Here is a 22,567-nt window from a genome sequence, read left to right as displayed (position 1 = left end):
ACCCACAGTGGGCTGGGCCCTCCCATACCGTTCATTAAGGTAATATGCCATAGATCTGCCAGAGGCTCAGTCTTTTTTTTTTTTTTTAACTTTTTATTGATTCTTGGTTGAGTTTCACATCATTCATCCCAGTCCTACTCCTCTTCCTGTCCCCTCATATCTGTCCTATGCTCTTACAACCTCCCCACCCCCAAAATAAAACATACACACAAACAACAACAAACCAACAAAAGCTTTAGAAAACATCTCATTATGGAAGCTGAAGTGTGTCACAGTGTATCTCACAGCATATCCCTCTGTCCATATTTCTTCGCTTGCAAATGTTCACTGCAATGAGTCGTGGGTCTGGTTCAAGATCTCTGGCTTCTGTGACACCATCAGTATTGGATCCTCACTAGGACTCTTCCTAGTTGTCTTTTTGTTGCTCGGTGTCATGGAGATTCTGAAACTTTGGAAGAGTAGGACTGGGCCTTTCACATGCCCCAACCATTTGCAGATGCTATAGATTTTGCAGTGGGCCACTTAGAGCCCTGGGTGGTAGCAGACCTGGTCAGTCTCCCATCTCTCCCTTCTCTGCACCACCAGCGCAGGCTCTCCAGCACTGCTCTGGCTAGACCACCCATTCCCGCCATCAGCAGGAGGTAGGTTCAGCTGTCCTGCTCTCATATGTTCGGGGCCAGCTCACTGGCACCCACACCTCTAGTTGCCCAGTCAAGGCACTTGGCCTACATCCTGTGAAGGGATGGGACAGCTCTCTACCTCTCACACCCTTGGGGCTGGCTCGCCAGTGCCTTTGCCATCAGGGTCAGCTCTACTGTGTTGCCTAGGCAAAGGGCAGGGTCTGTTCTCCCAGTGTGGCCAGCAGTGAGAGATGGGGACAACTCTCCAGGCCACTGTGTCACTGGAGAGGCATTGCCAGTTCTACACAGCTCCTGGACATCCAGGTGGTCCCCTCTGGCTGCCCCGATGGGGAATATCCCCATGTTCTCTGGTTGTAATATGAGCAACAGACACTAACATTTGACCCTAATCGGTGCATAGCTGTGGACTCAGACATGGCCCCCAGCTGCAGCTCGTGCTGGGATCTCACCATGGCCACAAGGTGTCAAGGTCACTCATAAAAGGCTACTCCTTTTCACCCTTGAATCCCTAGTTCCATCTTTCTTCACAATACTCAAGCTGCAACACTTTTTTTTTTCTTCCATCTGACCACCACATACTCATACATTGTAGTGGCTTCAGCAGCAGGCTGGCCCTGAGGCTGGCAGGCTCATGGGTGCCATGCTCCATCCATGCTGTGTGGTGTGTTAGTAAGCAGGTGTTTATGGCCTAGAGATAGAACAGCTTTGGTCACAAAGACAGGCATCAAGCTAGAAAGAACATAGGACTGTCATCTGCCATGCCCTTGACTGATATAAGAACACCACTACCAACAAGGTGTCTCTTTGCCCATTGCCAGGGACTAATATTAACATCTTTGAAATTGGCTAATGGAAGACACTGCTGTGAGCATCAGATGAAACTTAGTTGTGGCAGGCCTGGAACGCATTTTCCATGCTCTTTACTAACTCTTTTCCTCAATCATAAGCTAATGTGTTTTTTTTTCTATTGTTTCTCTCTTCTTTTCTTTTTTAATTTATTTTTTCTTTTTTTAACTTTTATTAGTTACACGTTATTCACTTTGTATCCCCCCATAAGCCCCTCCTTCCTCCCCTCCTAATCCTACCTTCCCTCCCCCTTCTTCACGCATGCCCCTCCCCAAGTACACTGATAGGGGAGGTCCTCCTCTCCTTCCTTCTGATCCTAGAATCTTATGATAGAAGTGGGAAATAGTAAGATCTGGAGAGGACAGGAGCTCCACGAGGACAGCAACAGAACCAAAAAATTTGGACACAGGGGTCTTTCCAGAGACTCATGCTCCAACAAAGGACCATGCATGGAGATAACCTAGAACCCCCCTGCACAGATGTAGCCCACAGCCATTCAGTGTCCAAATGGGTTTCATAGTAATGGGAAAAGGGACTGCCTTTGACATAAACTGATTGGCCTGCTCTTTGATCACCTCTCCCTGGGGAGGAGCAGACTTACCAGGCCACAGAAGATGACAATGCAGCCACTTCTGATGAGATCTGATAGACTAGGATCAGAAGCTAATGTTTTTATCCAGCTGTGTTCTGCTTCACCTCTCATTGTCAGCATTATTTGGTGAAGAGTGACTGTGTATGCTTTCGAAGAATCTGGAACAAGATTTGACCCTTAGCAGGTGAGCAAGAAATGCTTGGTGGATGGATGAAGTTTTTCAGCGAGCTCTTTCACCTTAAAGCACATTGACTACTTCTTTTATTTTTGTCTCTTCACAATTAATCTTGACAACATCTTTCATAAACGTACTTTTAAATCTTTTCTTTTTAATTTTCTAATGCCTGATTTTGTTGGGTGACCAGAATCTGCATTTATGAGCCCAGATGCCAAGTTGGCACTGACAGGCTGTTGCCTGTGTCCCCTTCGCCGCTCACTTCCTGTCACTCCCTGTCAGTGATAAATTTCTTGCAAGCAACCTTGGTTATGCAGAGAATTATTTTTTTCCAGTCCTTTAATGTGGAATGTGCTGATTAATAGTTCTTTAAACACTTTTGGGGGTCTAGTTTCCACCTGTTTGCTGTCGTGACACATGAAAATGTGGTGTGATTAAGATTCTCGTGTCATTACTTACAAAGCCCCTGGAGGGACTCTAATTTATATATTTGTCCGTTAAAGAGAGCAGCAGGCATGTGACTGGCCATGCAGAGTGGGCACTCTGAGTGGCTCAGATACATTTACTTAGAACGAAGAGGAATTCAATCTTCTTGACTTGGTTAGAGCAAGCCCCAAGCTGTGCTGCTAAGTAAATAATGAGCCACCTGCTCACCAGGAGCCTTTATCTTCCCATTAAGAGACAAGCTGGCATTGAGATTTGGGTTCAGAGGCACGAAGGCTTACTAATGGGGAGGAGGGACACCTGGCATGTCTTTGAGGATGCCTGACCTCAGGAATGATCCCTCAGAGCTCTGTGTTTCCTGCCACCTAGGCCATTAGCCTGTCTTAAACCGTTTAATACTTCCAGAATGGTGTGTTTCACGTTGTACTGCCATTGCACACTGAGCTAACAACTCCTGCCTAGGTTGTGTGTATGTGTGCAGCTTTGTATTGTGACACTCCACTTCAAATGCTTTCTTTCTGACCCTGCCCCTATTCAACTCATTCTTCCAAAAGTAGTTCAAATTAGGACTTAAAAAACCAATAGTTTTGATTACACTTATCACATAAGAGCTTACAGCTCTTCAATGCCCTCCTAATTCTCTTCAGGTTGTCACTCAACTCTTTAGCATCGATGCTTATCTTAAGAGGTTGGAGTCAGGTAATGTGACTTAGTTCACAGAAGGAACTTGGGAATTTCTAGAATATAATAAATTTAGATGAAAGTTGGCCAATAGTGGTGTCTATTGGATAGACTAGCTATTGCTTGGCAATGGTATTGTTTAGATTTGGTGGTTGGTTGCTGCTGGCAATGGTTGTTGGTACTAGTAGTTGCTCATAATGATTTTGATAGCTCAGATAGTTGTTGACTCTCTGCAGTTTCCTTTATGTGGTGGTTGTTTGTGGTGGTGTCTAATTGTCTATAGGGGCTAGTCAGTGAAGGGGCAAATGGTTGTGGTGATGAATGGCTTTGGTGGCAATGTCTGCTTGTTTGTTGTGACTGCAATGATGTATGGTTAGGTGAGAGGGTGGCTGACTTATTGCATTTGCTGTGAGGATTTGTAGTGTTTGATTCAATGTGATAGTGATGCATAGCTGTTTTTTTTTTCTTTATCCTACATACTCCTAGTATTCTTATTTATTTATTTCAATGTATTCTCATTATATATCCTCACTGAACCTCCTTCCCTCAACTCTTCCCCCTATCCCTTTCCCCTAGTCCACTGAAAGGAGGAGTTCTCCTCCTCTGCCATCTGCCCATGGCTATAGCTTATCAAGTCTCATCAGGACTATTTGGATCCTCTTCTGTGGCCTGGCAAGGCTGCATTGCCAGGGACAAGTGATCAAAGAGCAGGCAACCAAGTTCAGTAATGCATAGTTGTCATGGTTGCTTTGCTGTGGTGATGGCCAGTTGGTTGTGGTGACTATGTTATTCAGTTGTTGCTGATGACAAGTTGTGTTATTGTTTGGTTGGCTGGGTGTGATACACTCAGGCTTATGAGCTCACACAGTTTAAATTTAAGGTCTGAGTCTCCAAGTGTGCTCATTCAGCTAACCTTGTGACAGACAAAGGAGATGCTTACTGTGTGAAACTGTACACATGAAAATTTACTCACTGTGAACTTATGCTCATGACCTGGAGCTTCAGCTCATACATTAAATTCTACCTTGTTTTATTTGCCCTTGGCATCTTAACAAATATGATAGTCTCCTCTAATTTGCAACTTGCAGTTCTCTTTATTTTTTTTAGATTTCACATGCACTTGATAAAATTTCTCTTTCCCATCTTAGTCTCCAGCAAAACCACTGGCTCCAACTCTATGGACCATTCAGACTATATATTTTAACTCAGAACATTCAACATCTACACATCAAATTCTGAAGAATATGGGTAGCCATTTTCTTCAAATATGGAACAGACAAATGTCAGGATCATAACTGCGTTGGCATGAAAGTCTTACTTGTGCAATGGTTCCTTCAAGGGCTGCTGTGAAGGGGGCCCAGCATGGGTACATGTAGACTCGTGATGAACAGCAGGAATTGACTTCCACCTCCAAGGTGCTTCCCAGAAGGCTTGTGGCTAAAACCTGAGAGTGCCTCTCAGAGAAAGCATATATGAAGGAGGAACTGAAGAGACTTAAGAATGAAAATGGAGCCATTGACATCTGCATACTGTGAATGGTGGCTTCAATCTGGGTGTGAAAGTATAGCTTTTCACCCCATGCCAGCTGAGAGCAGATGGCTAATGACCCTGAGAGTACTGATGGAGAGTATATGTAGCATGATATTTTGCAGGTCTGGTGTAGGTGGAAGGTTTGGTGCAACAAAAGGAATGTTCAGGTTAACTGTTGGAAAAGTGACTAAAGGCAAAGTGTCAAGGCTGAGAATCTGAAGAGTACATGAAAGACAAGATGCTTGGAGGAAGGAAGATAGAAGCTCCTGTGTACTGAATGCTGTTGGCATCCACACACTTGCTCTTCTTTTATCCCTGGGGCTAATTTACCATTTGAAAACTAAGTTATTTGAGGCCAGTGATTTTGTCTTTTGTTTTTAAATTCCACCTTTTCTGAGATGACAGAGGACAGATGGCTTGGGTTTTTTATTGTTGTTGTTGTTCCTGTTTTGTTTTGTTTTTTGACTCAATGAGTTGGGAATTCTCATTCTTTATATTATCTATTCTTGACCAAGAAAACCCTGGATTAGAAGAGGCACACTTGAGAGTGTGGCTCTGAGAACATCTCCAGCAATGGCCGGAACATAGACTAGCAACTGAGCAGGGAAGACCTACCATGAATGTGAGTGACACCGTAGGATGAGGGCCAACTTGGAACCAAGGCAGGAGGAAGAAGCTCTTACCATAGCCTTGTCTCTCCTGACCTTCATGATGTGGGTAGACATGCACCCTCAGATTGATGCTCTATCTGACCACAGGCCCAGAAGAACAGAACCAACTGACATGAAACCATAGACTAAAATTAACCTTTCTTCTTTGAAGCGTATTTTCTTAGGTGTCTGTCAGAGTGGGGAAAAGCTGACTGACTTGCTCTCCAGCCTTACACTATTCTAGTTATCCAGTTGTCCATAGACAAGTAGGACTCCTCTCTGGAAGGGCTCTAAGAGTGTTGTGGGAAAATGCAGAGGGAAGTTTTCCTCCATCAGACTCATGATAGACAAACCATTTTTTCACCATCATTTCTACCAATTCTTACTTTATAATAAAGTTATTAGGCCTGTTACGAAGTAACATGGTGCATCAGATCCATTAAAAATCTTATCAAGTGACAGTTTCTCCCCTCTCTGTGACTTTCATAATGACATTATTAATTATTTTGAGGGGGAAAAAAAGATCCTGAAACTAACGTAGGTTAGTTGAGAAATTTTCCTCAGATCACACAGCTGTAAAAGCAGGATTAGAATTGGACCTATATATCTGGCCCATAATGTAATATTCTCCCAGAGATTAAGAATATGGTAAATTGCCTGTAATCTCCCAGGATGTGCTTGTTTGTGACTTCAGAGTCATTAATCATTCATTGAGTTGTGCCCATGTTGGCTAGCATTCTCCAAGATGTAGGGCCAAAAAGACATTTAAAAGATGCTTGCATATAAAGCATCCCAGGCTTCTTGGAAGATCATTCTTTCTCTCCACTCTGCAGAGAAATGTGGAAAGGGTACACTAGATTTCTCACAGGAATAAGATCCTTCTCAATAGCGGATAAGACCCGAAGAGCTGAGCACATAAAAGCAACCGGATTCATAAAGGTGACCTGCAAATCCTACACTGCTGCACAGCAGGGCTCCCCGTGAAGACCCCGGGGGGCTGTGGAGAAGATTTGTGCCGCCATCCAAAGGGCATGTGATCATAAATAATCATAAGAGATTTTAATTTGGGGCTGCTGAGCCTCCAAGCAACAACAAAGACTCGCTAAAACTGAGTTATGGGAAGAGATTGCACAATGCCTGAAAAAGCTGGGGAACTCTGTCTCCCTGTTCCTGAAAGAGCACTGAGAGACACTGAAGAGTCCACAGAGGGATGATGAGAGCACACAGTTCCCTCAGATACTCAACTTATAAGGGGAGGTTAAGAAGTCATCCCTGGATGCTAACTCAGCACGTAGTCTCTCAAGAATTCCTTAAATTTCCCTGTTGTTTCTCTTATGCACACTCAGGTTTGAGAACTGCTTTACTGTGGACTAGAGAAAGAGACAGCAGTGCTTACATGCAGATGACTGGACATTTTAGTCAAACTGCCTTCAAGGTAACCGATCCTTGACAAGGAGAGGGACACTCAGGAATTGGAATGTTCTTCTCCTTGCTTGTGATGTTCATTCTTGGTATTAAAGGCCTGTAGCATTACTGCACACTTTCAAATGTGCTCTTAGATGAATTAATCAATAGCTTCATTAAAAGCATCTAGCAATAATCTGGCACATAATTAATAGGCAACTTAGTATAAATCTTACCTGATGAGATCTACACATCCTTTTGAAAATAGCAGAGAGCATGGCCACTTGTTCTTTTCTGTTCCAAGAAAGTATTGGCTGTTATCTTTCATCTTTCATATCCTTGTACAGTGGCTTTACAATATATTAGACCCACAATGATGCTACCCTATTTCTGGTTTTAGGGACATATGGGAAAAGTGTAGACTGAGGCAGGGTTCCACAGAGTGTCAGAGAGAGATACAGGGTAATGCAGCATATCGTGGACAATCACTAGCATGAAGCCAGCAATAGAACATTCACATTGACATTTCAAAGGGCCAGGAATCCCCTGACAGAGGAATATTTGGGGTGGATAAAAAGTTGGCATTTACTAAGTTCCTTCTCTACTAAAATCTTCACCCATATGCAGTTCTCGCCAAGGGCACTAAGTATAAGTGAGATCTCAGAAGCTTTTCTAAGACAGATAGTTTTGATGTATGGACTGATAAATGTACAAATAGAAAGATTGTTGGACTGGTTGATGGCAGAGAAAGAAGCAAAGAGTCAATACCCCTTCCTATTGAGACCAAACCCAACACTTAACGATGTCTAAGGCTGCCTTCAGTTGTGGTTTAGACTAACAGGCAATGTAGAGATCCTGAGACCAAAGGGCACAGACACTCAATGAGAGTTGTATTTGAGGATTGTTTCAACCAGTATCTGGGAACCTGGTCAGTGGCTGTAGAATACTTAAACTCACAGATACTCAGTTAGGTAGATCCAATCGTCACTTATTTTGTAAATGAGGAAATGGAGACTCAGTGCAACCAACTAACTTCTCAGGTCAAATACCGGGTATATGGCCGAACTAAAATTTGAAGGTAGGAAGCAAGATCAAACTTTTAGGTCAACACTGAAGTTAACACTGCTCCTGTAGCTAATACACGAAAATCCAAAAGAAAAAAATTCACCTTTGTAAATACATACATGCATACATGCACATATACATGCAATAACTATTTTCTAAAGGCCAATGACCTTCTAGCTATTGGGAATGGAGTCATGAGCAGGACCAACACATATCTCTTCCTCAAGGAGTGAATATTCTAATGTGGTAGGCATTTAGCAAATTCACAAATGCACACAGAAGTCAATGGAGATGCATGTTTAGAAACTGGAGGATGAAGGGGTTAGCCTATTCCTGTAGGAAGAGGGGGCTTCCTAAGAAAGTAGATGGCTGCCACAAGCCATCTACTATCCTCTTTATTATCCTATACTCTCTATTATCCAATTCTTGCGACAGTGATGCCAGCAAGTCATTTTTCCTACCATTATGTAAAAAGATGATGGTTATACACTGAGCGCTGACTTCAAAGTCAAAGTCACAGAGCAGGGGTGCATATGAAAACGTGCTTGGGCGGTCACTGTACAGAGCCCTTCCTCTAAGATTCCCTCCCCCCTCAAATCTGATTCTAGACCAGATTCTGTCTCAGCTTCCTGGACCTTCTGAAGATGACTTTCTTATTTGCCTTAGGTTTCCAGGACTCAGGACTCTTAGTGAGTAATGAGTCACCCCTGTATACCTTCCTTTCCTTCTGCTATAAACTCATAGAGCAAAGGTATAATAATGAAAAAAAAAAAAAACACCTTTTGGCTCAGGCTCAAAAGTAGCCCTGATGTATTATTTGCAAGCCTTATAAATCTCCCTCACCTGAAATGGAATCATTAGTATAGTCCTAAGAGAAATTTATTTGAACTGCCACCTGGCATCATAAAGAGCTTTGTTCTTCCCGTGATTCCTTCATTAGTGTTCTCCTAGTTATAAATTACCTCATGAGATCCTCATGATTGTGTTAATACTCTGACAAAGTAGTCAAGGAAGTTATTATCACCCCCATTTTGCAGATGGGCTCATCCTAGAAGTGGTATCTCTCTAATTCCACAAGGCTCAAAGGCTAGAGATGAGGAGCTGGACCTCACAGCTGTTCTCAGCTCTGTAAGTGAAACCACCCCCTGCCCAGTGATTGAGGATCACAGCCTATGCATCATCCTTGTCTATGTCCCTCAATGCTCGTATAAAAGCTGTGGGAAGATTCTGTTGATTCTGGTTTGTGTTTGCAGCCCACTTCTCAACATCTCCTGTTCCAGTCATTGCCCACTTAAATGGCTGCCAGTTTTCCATCCTCCTCCCTTCTCCCTTCTCCCATCTCTAACCCATCCCTTCACAGGAACTGAGGGGAAAGCTAAAAGAAAATGGCCACTTTACATCTTCCCTTGAAGGCTTGCTTGTTCTAATGAGATTTAAACCCTTGTGGCCTTTTCCACTTGCCAAACCCACCTTCTATCTGCTTATACTATTCCCATTTGGCTATTTTTTGTTTCCTTGAATTGAAGACTAAACAGTAATCACTTGGCTTCCTGAAATACTTCTGCTTCTGTTTTTATATGTGTTTTTTTTTTTTTTTTATAGATTTCAGTTTGTCAGTCACCTCAACAGGGATGCTGCTGAATATGCCAGGCTCCTTTACCTCCCCCTCTATTCTTTCATTGTAACTTCCTAGTATATTTGCAGATGTTCAATGGCTTGTCCTGCCACACCCAATAGCCAGCTGGATTGTGGCTTCCAGACAGGTAAACTGCTGCAAGTGTCTTGGGCTTGAGAGGTGGTGGTTGAACACATGGAGAAATAGTACACGTCAAGAAATGTGCAAACGGGAGTACAGCATTGTATTATATTATGATAGAAGATTGTTCCACTTCGTTTCTGGCGGGCCTGGATAAATTTTGCTGTGCACTTACTTGCATGGTGTCTCCATGTAATGGTTCCTCAACAAGTGTTTATTACATCAGTGAGTACACAGAAGTGAGGCAGTGTTTGTGTGTGTTTTACTTTTAGATTTTACAGCCTTTTATTTCTTTTAATTTTTCATAACTAAGTAACAAACTTATAATCCTCTACACTCCACATCTGATCTCTTTTCTAATGTCTTCTTTATTTCCCTTGGAAGTATGTTTATACTGCTTATAGAAAAAAAAAAACATTCTTTTGAAATCTGGCAATAAGCCTCACTACAATAACATGGGTTGCTTTACAGCCTTTTGATATTAGTTACCATCTTTAAGGATATAAGAACAGATGGGGTATGTTACAAAGCTGAATCCTTCTTACAGGCATTCAGAACTTGCAGACAGGGAAATGGTTCAGACCACAGTAGGAGAGAGGGTGTGTCATTTCAACAAATACTCATCCTAAGACTTGTCACAGGGCACTTAAAAGTTGTAAATCATATGGAAATCTAGACTTTGTAAATTCTCATGGCTCTGGCAGAGCAGGGATTTTTTTTTTTTAATTAAGGACACCTGCAGTGCCACTATGACCCAGAATGCCTATTTCTGATGCTTCCATCCTACTAGGTTTTAGTTCCATAATGCTTGGAATTCTCATCGGGGATGTAGAAAAAAGACTTCGGGGTTTCTGTTGGAACCATCGTGATTTCCGTCCTTCCTCCACTCGCTCTCTTCTTCCTGTCATCTTTCTCCCAGGTGTTGGTTCCCCTTTTCTTCTCATCCACACCCTCATTCTCTAACAAAGCAAGCAAACCAAAACAGCACTCCTGAGACTGTGTTCCTGTGGGTTATTCAGGACCCGGAAGGTAGGAAACCATCCTTCCTCTACCTGACAGTCACCATGCATTAGGGCTACCTGTATAATGTTGAATGCTTTATTTTTATTTTTTTGTTGTTTGGGTCATTATCATTATTGAGTAGAAAGGAGAAAAAAAAAACCTGGGTATCTGGTTTTGCATTTGTTTTGCTTTGCTGTAGGCTGGTGTATTACACAAGGGATAGAGCACTTGTTTAGCATGTACATTGTCCTTGACTTAATCTCCAATATTAAAAAAAAATGGGGGGGTCACTCATGTAGTAGCCAGGAAGTTTCCAGTTACTGGGCAAGGGGAAGAGAGGTTTGTACCACAAGGAGGCTGGGAGCTGGGAATGATCCAGGCTCTGACGTCTAAAGTTTCTAAGATTGCTTTGGGCCCAAAGATTCACCACGGAGAAGTGGAAAGAACATAAATAATCATGAATGGGCATGGCACATTATAGCTAGGGGTGCAAAGTAGCACTCAGTCATATCCCCACATCCAACAATAAGGGATTCTGGGGCATGTAGTCTAGTTAAAGTCAAGGAGGAAAAATTGGGTTTTTTGGGACAGCTAACTTCCTTTTGCCAATCAGAGCACGACACTGAAATAACCAATTATTTTTATTTATTTTCTTATTTTTACTTTATATATATATAATTCTTTCCTAATGAATGAAAAGGTTTCCTTCTGAAGTTCACAGTACAGCCAGTACAGCTTAATACATAGAACATGTGTGTTGAACATAGACAGAAGTCACGTGGCTATGCTGTAAGATGCAGTTATCTCTATTTGATACCAATGAGTGAGCCTTTTGTTGAGCAGTCAGAATCTCACACACACTCCCATACCCTACCCCCCCTTTAATGAATCCAGCACCGCCTTGCCTAGCAATTACTTCAGTCAGTTACCGTTTGACGTTGACAGTTCACCTTTCTTTGGTGTATCACATTTCCTCATGTATCCTGTGTCTTTCATCTCTGAAAAACAACAGAGGGTTTAAAGAAAGAAGACATTTATGTACCATTTTCTGAGTACAGGTTCTATCTATGTCACTTGGAATGGAATAAAACAATAGGAACTTATTTTTTTTTCAGCTGTGAGAACAGCTCTTGGTGAAGTGCCCACTGAGCATGTGTGATACTCTAAGTTTGGTTCATACCACTGAAACCAGGAGGAGAGCGGATATTTTATTTATTTTTTTTCTTCACATAAAGCCAAAGTAGCTAGTGACACTAGGTATTTACCAATGTCACTAAACTCTCCTTAATGTTTAAAAGGAGGTAAAATAAACCGCCCACACTATTGGGGAGAAAGTACAATTTTTATAAAATGTGCAAATTTGACAATACTCATTTATGCTAGAAATAAAATGTTAGATAGGGAGGCTTTTAGAGATATTTAGATTCTAAAGTGCTATGAAATTGTTTTCTTAAAGAGAGATACACACTGGATATACATATTCAAAGAAAGAATGAGTGTCAATGGCCTAATTACTAGATAACTTGCCCCTTTGGTCAATTAGCTGTGTTGAGTCTTTGGTAGACCTCAGTATTCCCTCCTGGGTGATTCCTCCTGAGGAGATGTGAATAAACATCTGCTTTCCAGGCCAGCTGGGATGACTAAAGAAATGGCTCCACCGTTGTAGTCTAGCTTAGTGACCCTCTGAGGTTACAGCAGCCACTTATGGAAGCCTGGGTGACACAAAGGCAGCCGCCTCACTGCAAAGCCTGAGCAGGAATGTGACAGCTCACAAAACCCATGTCCCTGATCTCCTGCTCAATATGCAGGCAGCTCTTCCAGTCTGAGAGGCCCGCTCTACAGCAGTAGTTTACTGCCTTTATCACCTTTGGGAGGCACCTTGTGAATCTTGGAACATTCTGAGCTTCCTAAGTTTCATTAGTTTCCTGAAAGTTGTATTTTTTAACTTCCTGCCGCTATGGGCCTCTCTTCTAGAATGTTTCAGTTCTCAGGAAATAATTCCACACCTATCTAAATCTATCAGGAGACAGGTTCTTACTGGAATCTTGGGAATCCTGCACCTTCTGCCAGTATTCCATCCTAATTTCCATCTTGTACCACTGGAAGCTGAGGATGGCCCTGTCTTCTGGACCTGATTAGCATAGTTCACTAAAGGATAAGAGGATGAGACTGTCTTTTTATAGGTGATCAAAATTACTTTTCCATGCTGGATCCACTTACTAAATGACACATGGGTGCAGTTTTGGAAGAAAAAAAAATTGAGTAGAGACTCCTTCCTGTCTCTGAGACAATATTTGTCTGGTTCCCAAGAAAGAAGTATGAAAACTTTAAATGGAAACACCAAGCAAGATTTAGGCACACTGAGGGAATTTTCTGTAGCAGGTAGATGCTACTAAAGGGCCCCAGCTGCTGAAAAGTGATACCACTCATAGCCCTAGAAGGTATCTGGATGCCAGTCAAGAGTCATCCCTTACTGGGTAATCCTGCAGGTCTGAGAAATGCTGCCACTCAGACTTCCAGAGCAGTAAGACCTGGCTTGGGAATGATTCCTGTCCTCACTTGAAGTATGGGGTCGCAGAGGCAGAGGCAGAAGAGGCAAAAACAAGTCCCCTTGGCCTATAGTCACTGGTCCAGACATGCAGGCTATCTCTTGCAAATTTTCTCTCTGGAGCAGAAGCCTTCAGCATGGGGAGCCATCAAGGTCATCACCTGAGAACCTCTCCCTGGACCAGAAGCTGTGGTGCAGGAGTCTGTCTTCTGACTCCAGCAAGTGTTCTGGTGGGCATTTCCAGGAGCTGCCTTTAGCCAGAGAACCAGGCCCTGAAGTCTTCATGGCTACTTCTTACAAGTACCTCTGCCAAAGTGTGTGAGGAAGCCCAAATGCAGTGAAATTTGTTGAGAACCAACTGGGTCCTGATTGGCTGAGGCGCCACACCTGGCCAATCAGGAAAGAGATGTTGAAAGTTAACATCACTACCCATTGTCATGGTAGTCTTTGTAGCTCATTATCTGCTGGATTTGGGGGAAATGGTCGGTCTTGAACAGAAGGTCAGCATCTGGAGAGATGTTTCTTTATCAACAGTATCAGCTCCACCATTAAGGTTTTCACTGAGTGGGGCTGGACACTACCCTCAGCCATTTACCCTCATAAACAGTTTTTAGATGATGAATTTCCTTTCCTGTCTAAGTATAACCTGCAACTCTTGTTTGTAAAACTTTCTCATCAACATTTCTGCTTGTGAACCTGCTTAGATCCTAGAATGAACCTTTCTAAATTATCCCTTGATATCTCAACCGCACCTGGTTGAATCTTCCTCTTCTCTGCAATGGCAGCTCGCTCCGGTCTTTCTTTTGTTCTTTAAGGGAACAAAAGAACTCTAACCCTAATCCTAACCCTAACCCTAACCCCATAGTCATTCTTGGTCTTCCCTTCCACACCTGGAAAGCAGCCTCATCTGTTGGGGATGCATGAGGAAGCACATCCCTACCACCACCTCTCCTCTTCTGCTGATTATTTCAACAGCTATCTAATTGAGCATCACTCATCAGCCTTTGTTACTTAAATCCTCTGCCATGCACGACAACAAAATGAACCCAAGTATGAGAGGCTGGTGATGTTCTTCCTCTCTGTCAATCTATCAGTGGCTTTTTCTTGTTCACAATAAAAGGACCAGAGTTCATTCACAGGTTGGTGGGCAGGATATAAAAGGCACCCATGACCCTTTTATCCTCCTTTCCTCCCACCTTCCCTAGTCTGACCCTTTGGTTTAGTCTCATTCTCCTCTGATTTTTACCGTCCCAGAAAGACTCGCACTTCCAGAATCTTGTGTCTGTCTGTCTTCTTGGCTTCCTGCATCCCTATTCGTGTGTCATGCGGAGTTGCCTCTGTCCCACTATATACCATCCAGAGGTAGCACTAAGTTGGATTCTGAGTCAGCTGAGCAGATGTTTCCTACTAGGACTTAGTCTTTTTAAGTAAGACTAAAAGTAAGACTACTTTTTTAAGTTCAGAAAGAGAAGGAGAATAGGCAGAAAGAACAATAAGAGACAAATAACAATGGAGGAAGTACAAAATGAGAACGGTGCCCCGTGAATCTGATTGTTTCCTGTAGTAGAACCCCAACCCTGTTGATCCACTGTTGCAACCCTTCCCCAAAGCGTCCCATTCCCTTCCTCTTCCAGGTGTATTCAAAATCAATTCCTTATGATCAATCTCGTATATCTTTCAAGTGAATTGTTTCTAACAATTGGCCAAGAATAGCTCGTTGGGAACATGTTGTAAATTATAGCCAAAAGCTATAATTTTGCAAGTGCAAAAGCTGACGTGGTCAAGAAATAAGCATTTAAGCATGATGGAGTAACTCACGGGGGCTATGTTCATATTCATGCAGTCTGAACCAACGGTCTGATCAGGATGGGACATGGACCAGCATACCCAGCAAACTTTAGACCAATATGAGAATGCTTGATGGAATAAAGGAAGGACTATAAGAGTTCAGTGGTCTCCTCTAAAATTCATTGCAAGAATTTAAGTAGGAGAAAAATCAAACAAACACTGTGTTCTGGTCCCTTGGCATAAATGAGGAGGAAGAAAAATCTGTTGGTAGCTATTCCTAAATCTATTTACTCTTGACCTTTCCTGGTTTACCTTCCTCCCTACTCTCTCCTCTGCTGATATCAAGGTGAATCATCATATCTGGTGTGCAAGAACGTGAGCAAATCAAGCAGAGATACAACAGTGTTGCACAGCATGCTCTCTGCTCACCTGTAGTTCTGCTGTTTCTCCATCCCAGTCCTTGCTGATTTTAAATGTTCTTCCCTGTCTGTACAGCTCACACTAGCTGCTCTCATCCCCATTTCCCCTGCTCCCTGAGGAGTTTCTTATTATCTCCTTTGGCCTCGCAGTGCCTTGAACAGACTCTTGTCTACATCAGCTCTCATCGCCTTGCCATGTGAGAATAGCTTGGTATTTGTACTCTGCTACTTCTGGCTTAAATCCCAGCCTGGTGACATATAATTTGGTAATTTGGTGACATATAATTTGAGCTGATTTCTGAGCTCAGCTTTTCTTGGAAAATGGGAATCAGGAGCTCACTTCACATAATTAAGAATTAAAGCATCTATTGTCCATAGGAGCAATTCCTAGTTACAAGTCTGTACTGTAAAGCATAGGAAATAGGTACTTAATCAAAATGAACACATCTTCCCCTGCTTGCTCACCTGTACAAACATACTCGAGGCAGCAGCAGATGGCCTACTTGCAGTCCTTATAAGATCTTGGATAAGTCACTCAACTATCTGGTGCATAGTTTCCCTACTGGAATATGAACATCAAGTAATTTTCACCTAGAAGATGATCATAAAGATTAAATGCACTTATTCTCATGAATCTCTTGGACTATTGCCTGGCATGTAATAGGGTCTCCATAAATTTTAATATTGGACATTTTTGGTCTGGGTAAATTTTAGGTATTCCCAAGGGCTTCCCAAATAGGTTGTGAACTCCTTGTTGCCAGAAACGTACCTAGTCATATTGACCTTTATATTCTGGGATTTCATAGAATATCTAGCATACAGTGGTCAATCAGAAATTGCTTAGTGCATAGATGCACAAATAAGTGTCAAGCAATGCGTTGAGATGTCCATCACCACCCTATTGGCCCTCTCATTGCGGAGACACAGAATAACTTAGGGTAGAAAGACATAACTGTGTTTGTCTCTCACATGTGTATGGGTGAAAGTCAAAAGATTACATCACAAGGAAGCCCTTAGAAAGAAAAGAAATGCATACTCATTCTGTGAAGACTCTGGCAAAATGCATTGTGATTTACTCGAGCAAATTACCTACTGTAAAATATTTACAGCTAATTCCCTCTACCTTCTAGGGAGGCAGTTGCAAAGGGAGGCAGGTTGTTTAGGTAGTAAATGCAGGATGCAATTTCCATTTCAGTGGCCCTGTTTCCTGCAGCAACCTCGGGCGACAGCTTCGTTTATATCTTCCATGCACAGTCTTTTCCACGTGCTTGTGAGTCTCGATTACAGGCAGTTGAGGGTTTGTGTGGCAGGCATTATGCATTTATGAGCCAGAGCAAACATTTACTATTGCTAGTAATTCATCTGGGGTGGAGGGAGGGGAGAGTGGGAGCAGACAGGCACACACTGGCTCCTCACAGGCTACCGGGGGGGACCAGAGATGAGATGAGGAATGAGCACACAGACGGGCAAGAGGAGTCCTGTTCACACCAAAGTACCTACTTCCCCCAGGCATGATCACAACATCAGAGAGATCGACATAGAAGTGCCCCAGCACTGAGTTCTTGAACTTTTTTCTTCCCTGCACATCCCAGTGTATGCCACCTGCATATGTTGCTAGTGACCACATATCTCTATAGCTTACGTCTTTCAACTCACACATTCTCTGCTTAACTGACCAATGGGTGTCAGCCAGGCATCTCACTACATCTAAACTCTGCCTAGGATGCTTTCGCCACCTCTGCTTCTCTTGCGGTGACCATTCCCTCTAGATTTCCCAGTCACCCGTCTTCTCCAGTACAAGTGGCCATCTGGTGTTGCAATTCAGATCTTAACATTTTGGTCAAGTCCTTAAAACTGCTGGGGATTTTCCATGATCCTCAGAAGAACATTTTGGCACCGGATCGTGCCCATCCCATAGGGTCACCTACAGCCACTCCCCTTGTCCATTCCAGCCTTACCCACCTCCTGCCACTTCAAAACCTTTGGACTATTTCTCCCACTTAAAACAAGCTTCTCCATCGTAGTATCGACTCTCCAGTCCAATTACCTAAAATATAGCTCGACAATTGTTTAGACAGATTTGCAGCACAGGAAAAATTCTCATGTTATATGCTAGTGACTCAAAGTCCAGCATATTTTCATTGACAGCCAAGTTGAGCGATTTGCCATAGGGTATCAATATGCTCCTGCACGAGGTCAATCCTCTGATTGAACACCATCAAGCTTCCTTTTAGTTGAGCATTAATTCCTTTATGTACAACTAAGTCATGAGCTACATTGGCTAAATGATTGTTCAGGGTCCGAGTAGTCTGCCCAGTATGACTCATGGCTAATGCCCCGGTGGTAGCTCCAACAGCCGCCAATGAGATGGTAGTAACAATGGTGGCTGTAGTTTCAAGATCCCTTTTCTGTCTGAAGAGAGTCATAGCGTGAGGGGCATCAATGGGCACAGGCACGTAGTGAGGCATGCGAGTAACCAGGGCATACCTAAATTTACTAGCATTCCAGCATTGGGCAAAAAAGCAAGTATCATTACCACAATTACTTGGCTCTATCTGGCTAATAATGAATAAAAAGGGGGATATAGACAAACAGGTGTGGGCTTATAGGAAATATTATGAGATACTACGATGGAGCAGCTGAGAGTGGCCATTGTCACAGTAAATTCTACCAGAGTGGACGCAGGACTAGCCACAGGATTATCATCATGGATTGCTGCAGCCATGAATCATCTGAAGGAATGGGCGGGCATGGGAGCATTAGCAGGCCTTCTGGTGTTGGTCTCCTTGGTTTGCCTGTGGTATATATGCAAGATTAGAGTCTCACAACAGTGTGATGCAGCCATGATCATTCAGGCCTTTACAGCCATTGAAGCAGGACATTCTCCCCAAGCATGGTTGGATACCATAAAAAGCTAAAATGTCACGCTCAGGATGCGAAGCTAAGCACTGCACTCAGGGTCAGCCGCTTTGGACCCAGAGAAGAGCATGTCTGGTTGCATGCGGGTTGATGCCCCAGGTCCCACCTCTGAGAAAAAGGTATCAGACGGGTCTGATGCTCTTTGGGTGGATGACACCTAAATGAACATCGGTACAAAGTCCCAATTTATTTCTAATATCAGAGATCAGACCTCTACTCTTGCCTGATGCGTCGAAAACAAAAAGGGGGAACTGTAGAGAGCTGCGGAATGCTATGCCTTAAAGATGGAGCTGGTTTCCGCCTTCCACCTTCCTGATGGTGAGTGCTCTCTGTCACGAACAATTCCACATTTGGCTAAGGCTGAAGATCTGGCTTGCTTCCATGTATGTGGACCTATCTGCATTGCCCACGTGGCACGCCTGGGTTGGCTACCCAGAGGCTATTTAAGCTGTGGGCTGGCTTTCCCCAGGGTCCGAGGATTGAGGATTGTTATTGTTCAAGGTTCCTGAATAAAGTGCATTGAAAAAAAAAAAAAAAAGCTTCTCTTCAAGAGAGATTGTTCCTTTAGCTTGTTCAAGCAGTTTGTATGTGTGTGTGTGTTCTCCCAGGTTTCTAAAAACTTACATCTGAAAGATAAAGATCAATAAATTAAACTAATGTAACATTAAAACTTTTGACCACCAAAGACATGTAACTAAAGCAATTCATGAAGCTGCAAACTGAGATAAGACACTTGTAATCTATATGACACAGAAAGGAGTAGTACCCAGAATACTGAAAAAACTCCTGCTAAACCAAAGAACAGACCGGTAAAAAGAGGAAGAAAAGACCAAATAATATAACACAATAATTTACTTGGCATTTGCATTGTGATTTTATACATACATATATGCATACATACATACATATATGGGACACAGATGACCAACAAAACGAAGGATTTAAAGTCATTAAATTTGGGGAAACTCAGATTTAGACAATAGTGCAAATGAAGTGACAGTGAGGAAGAGCAACATGACTTCCAGACAGAGATGGAGGAAATATGGCTTGGAACATCCCTTTCCAAAACAAACTGACATTTTCAGGCCTTGGGTGTCAGAATGCATGGACAGGGTTCTATAAAGCATGTTGTTTACCAAAGAATAATACAGAAACTATGTGAAAGTCTCTCAGCAGAGAGAACATATAAATAAAGAAATCCATGCAATGGATTGCTTTGCAGCAGGGGAAGCACATTAGCTAAAGCCAAATGTAACAGGAGAAGCAGGGTTTACAGATTGTTTACTTTTAAAAGTTTACAAAAGACTAAATAGCAAAGCCAAACAGTATGTTGCTTAAAATACAACATATGATGAACACAATTCAGAAGAGCGGGGTTTTTCTACCCTCAGGCAGTTCTCCAGCTGTGTCAGAGCTCAGTCTCTGGTGGGTGTATGGGTGAATGAGATACGTGACTGGATTCGACCATTTAGGAGTCATGAAAATTATTTTGAGTGGGGCATTTAATGCCTAATGTGATGCTCTTCAGAATGCCTACCTTTCCTTCCCTCTCCCTGATCCTCTCCTCCCCTTCTACCTCCTCTATAATAATATACCCAGCAAGATTTCAGACAGATGCAATGACATGTTCAGTTTCGGCTGTGTGTGTGTGTGTGTGTGTGTGTGTGTTAGGCCCTCCCATTTGCAGGTCCTGTTGGGAAAAATTAATCTGTAATGAACATATACAGACTGTTACCTCTTGTCACTATTTGTGGAACAATATAGCATAAGAATTTAAAGGGCAGTTACATGTATTACAGGTAATCTAGAGCTGACTTAAAGGACATGGACAGTTATTTGTAAATACTCCACCACTTTAGGTGAGGCCCTTAAGTCCATGTAGGTCCCATAAAGAATCCCTAATGGGTGCAGGGGGATGGCTATATAATGCATACTTATTTATTCATATGAAGTGCGTGTGTGTGTGTGTGTGTGTGTGTGTGTGTGTTCAGGGAAAATGTACTGAGGGGGCTTTGGATCAGGGAAGCTATGAACAAGGGTTGGCTCACTCAGTGGGAGGCAGGGAAGGGAATTGCAATACGGTGGAGTGTTAATCAAGTTACAAGCTTTGATAAAGTCTGATGTGCCTAGAGAAACATCAACACATTCCAGGAGTTCTGGATGCAGAATGGCAGATGAGCATTAGAACCCATGGCTCTTGATGGGAGCTGGACCCCAAGGGCTCATATTTATTCTTTCCAGCAAATGTTTCCTTTGAGTTTTTTTTACCTTTCCTCTTCCTGCACAGTTGTACCAAATTACTTTTCCCACATGCAATTATTTTCACATCAATATTTTTTGATGCCCAAAGCTCACATGAAGCTCCACCTGTTTCAGTCACTGCTGGGAGCCTAGGCCTTCCTGGCAAAGTCATGCTACAGCATCTGGAAAAAGCAGGGGGTTAATCTGGCCCAGCCCTGCCAACTTTTCCTGTGAGTCTATTTTGGCTCCTTTTCCAGGGAACTCAGTATCGGGGAGAAGGCAAGGCAATGCAAATGCACTTTGTGATGGGAGAGGTCAACAGTGGGACAGCCTGCGAGCCAGGATCATAGGCGTCAGCACGGAGAACCATGCTGCTGATGGGAAGCAGGACAGGAGTGAGTCCTGAATGATGGCTGAGAGCCAACATCAGCAGAAACAAACAGGTTCAAAGTCCTTACATCACTATGGGTCAGTGAGGAGACATGAATGTGACGGGAAACACAATTTATCAAAACACCTGCTAAACTTACAGAACTGTCCAACCTCTGGCCTATAGGCTGCCTGTGCCTTAGGATAGCTGTGAGTGTGGCCCAACAAAAAGCCATTAACATTTATGTTTTGACCATGGTGTCAAATGTTATAAGATTGGTCTCTGGTGTGTTTTAAATATGTGTATATGTCTCTATCTGCGTATATATACAGATATATATATACACATATACATATGTGTGTATGTATATACATATATGTATGTATGTACATGTATATATGCTACATATATATTAAATAGATGTACATATGTATGTGTGTACTTGTATATGTGTATATTTGTATAATGTCACAAATACATATGCATGTATATACACATATATGTACGTGTGTATATATGTATGTAAATATATGTGTGTGTAGACATACACACACACATATATATCTACACACACATGTATCTTATTTGTACAGTTCTCATGGATGAACTTTGAAATAGACAGCTTCATACTCCAGTGTTGAAAGGTTGGCAACTCTATAAAGACGTTGATACAGAAGTCTCCATAGCCTGGTAATTCAACTTTCCTGCAGCTACCTGAGAGAAATGCTAAAAAGCAGATAGAGCGGTGTGTGCAGGGTCATTACTCTTGCTTGATTTGTCATAACGGAAAATTGGTTAAAAGTAAAGAACCCTATTTGAGGGAATGGCTAAGCATACTGTAGTTTGTATAATGTCACAATGCAATTTTCATTACAAAAAAAATGATTTGGAAAGACCTCAAGAAGTATTATTGAATATAACCCAAATTTTAAAATTACATATAAAAATGTTATTTGTATCAATATACCCCAATTTGCACTGCACACCTGCAATGATATAATACAATTTACATAATTTCTGTGGGGACACACTGAATTCCTCTTTGGGGCACCATACAGAGATATAGGACTGTTCTCCAAGGAAAGTTTATCTCAAACACAGGACTCTGTAGAAGAGCACAGAGCTATTATTCTAGTATAAAGGTACAGAGTTTTGCTCTATTTATATTTTATTTTTAGTCTATTTCATATATGAGTATAGTATTTATGTCATTTTTCCCTCCCTCTCCCCCTTCCAACTCCTCCGAGGAAGCCCTCTTCAAATCCATGCCCTTTTATTCTTTAATTATTATTGTTACACACACACACACACACACAAAGCATGCCAACTTTAAACTTCATTTAGTGTTTCTCATGCTTATGTGTGTTTTGGGCTAACTCCTTGAGATTGAATAACCTATCAATTATCTTGTTCCTGGGGCTTATTGATTCTCCCTCTCTCAGTAATAATTAATCATCTGTAGTTCTTTGTTTAGAGGTGGGACATTGTGAGATTTA

At 42.3% G+C, this 22,567-nt stretch overlaps 1 protein-coding gene and 1 non-coding gene across 5 annotated transcripts in view; one reads left to right on the top strand and one right to left on the bottom strand.

Annotated features, from left to right (window-relative positions):
• Hs3st4 (heparan sulfate-glucosamine 3-sulfotransferase 4) overlaps positions 1-22,567 on the top strand; it is a 426,554-nt gene that overhangs the window by 378,995 nt on the left and 24,992 nt on the right. The window lies entirely within an intron of this gene.
• On the bottom strand, positions 1,321-1,464 carry LOC132647553 (small nucleolar RNA SNORA48). Its single transcript, XR_009585914.1, has one exon. It is a non-coding gene; the product is annotated as a small nucleolar RNA SNORA48 (small nucleolar RNA).

The sequence above is a fragment of the Meriones unguiculatus genome, chromosome 14 (assembly GCF_030254825.1).
Source record: "Meriones unguiculatus strain TT.TT164.6M chromosome 14, Bangor_MerUng_6.1, whole genome shotgun sequence".
Lineage (NCBI taxonomy): Eukaryota > Metazoa > Chordata > Mammalia > Rodentia > Muridae > Meriones > Meriones unguiculatus.
The sequence above is the reverse complement of the archived record's forward strand: the minus strand, read 5'-3'. Positions and strand labels throughout refer to the sequence as shown.